Here is a 2,483-nt window from a genome sequence, read left to right as displayed (position 1 = left end):
CAAATTTGTTAAAAAGGCAGATCTGAGCAAAAAAGAAAAGAAGGAAACGTTGTTAAGGCCCCGGTTGTCAGCAGATGAACGGGAGGGGGTGCTTCGTGGCAAGATTGGAGATGAGGCCCTTTTTATGTTTGGTGAATACCTTAAAAAGTATTCAGTTTACAAAAATTGGGTGTTGGTTGATCCACAAGTATTAACGGGGATGATGAGTGATTGCCCTAATCCCAAGGGGTGGTTAAAACCCGAATGGATAAATTTCAATTATGTGTTTTTGCCTTACAACGACTTGGAGGTAGAGGGGGCTCACTGGACTCTTTACATTCTAACGAGTGTAAAAATTAAGGGTATTGGAAAGACCTCCATTTCCAGATTATTGTATCTCGACAGTTGTGGAGGTCTTCCCCATACCAAGGTTGTAGAAACAATCCAAAGGCAACTGAGAGTGTCTTTTAATTCGAGGGGGAGATATCCCGTTACAACTATCAAAGTTCCCGAACAGACTAACAATGTGGACTGTGGAGTTTACATGTTGTACTTCGTTGATTGCATTGTTCGAAGTAATCCACAGTCCATTAAAGATATTAAAAATCTTTTTAAAAATGATGAAGCACTGACTTTCAGGGAAGAATTGGCCAAGATATTAATATGAAATCATTGGTTTTTGACTTGTTATTTTTGTTTATATTATTTTTTATTAATAATCTTTAAAATACAAATAACACTGGATATTGATAAGAACACAAATTTATTATTTTTTAATTGTAAAATTCGGGTAACCTATACCAAATTTATATACTTGGATTTTAAAAATTTATTTACACATTAATTACTATTATTGAAAATAGCGATGATGAGACTTCGATGTACAGATATAATGAATGCCATAAAATAATTTGAACTTATCATTGATTGAAAAACATAAAAATCAATAATTTTTAATAAATTATAAACAATATTATTAAATATTATAAAATTCAAACAAATAAAAGAATACAAATTTTAAAAAGTAAATAATTGAAAGTAAAACAATTAAATAATATTGATTAAAAAACTCGACATTTTTATATTTATTTCCACATAATTTAATATATTTTAAATAAAAAAATATGAAAAACTTTAACTTTTATTTACTTTTTCATTTACTAAGGAAGAGATGGATATTATTAAATGTATTATAACACGATACAATATCAACCTCATTAAAGTCAACTTTGATGTGTGTAAAATTTGGTCAAAAATCAAAACAACAAAATATATTCAGGAAACAATAAATCGTAAAACGATTGTAATAATTATAAGAACAATGATATGTAATAAAGGATCAATTACACTCTTATGTTTTGACCACTAAAATTCGATATTCAAATCATTGTACTAAAAATTACAATGACAAAACCCCATTTAAATTGTTGTTTAAGTCAACAAGAAATTATATATAATTTATAAAAAAATAAAAATTATTTGATATTGTGAATTGATAGTTTAAATGTTTATCATTGTATTTATTAATTATGTTATATTAATTTCATGAAATATATTCGTTTTTAAAACAATTTTTTTATCACAATTTATAAGTATTCACATAACATAGTTATTAACACAACAATTGAAGACATAACCAACTTTATAATAATATATGTATATATATATTTCGAATACATTAACACAAGTCAACTTTGATTTAAATGATATAGTTAAACTTAAATAATTTTACAAATAGTTTAAAACCTAATAATAATAATAATAAACAATGGGTTATATCAGTTAAATTATGATAGTTAAAAATATTAATATTAATACTAAAATAAAAATTAAAAATTTATATCTTATTTATATTTTTTAACAATTAAATTTTTAATTGTATAAACAAAACAAATGTTAAGTTATGTTTTATATGTTTTGTCGTGTTTTTAATGTCAAGTACAAACATTTTAAACATGGATCACCTCATTTCAAAAACGTTTGTGTTGCTTTATTCTGTAGCAAAATTTAACAATTTTCATTGTTGTTTAGTGTCGTAAAGTCGATAAAATTTGTTCGATTTATTTAAGTTAATTATTTTAATTGGGAAATACTGCTCTGAGTATTATATTCAACAATAATATGAAAAACTCAACAAAAGAAAATACAACTAAATATCACAAAAGAAGGATTTGTGTTGCATGGGTTATTAAGAAAGGTTGATTTTAAATATAAAGACTGTAACCCGCTATGCAAAAAATAATTATTTTGGGCTTTGTAATAAAAGCCCAAATTATTTTGAGAACAACAATAAAGAAACCTTTTCCTTCTGGGAGTTATATTATATTTGCAATTGAAAAAATTTTGAAATGTTATATTTATCATATCATATTATTGATATAAATATCATTCATGTTATATTACCATGTTATATAATTAAATATATTTTCAATTGTTTTTATTTAATTAGACTCTAATATTGAAATTAATATTAAAATTTTTTTATAAAAACAGACAATTCAATT

This window comes from Entamoeba invadens, assembly GCF_000330505.1.
Source record: "Entamoeba invadens IP1 unplaced genomic scaffold scaff_1105074726515, whole genome shotgun sequence".
Classification (NCBI taxonomy): domain Eukaryota; phylum Evosea; order Mastigamoebida; family Endamoebidae; genus Entamoeba; species Entamoeba invadens.
Note: the sequence above shows the minus strand (reverse complement) of the source record.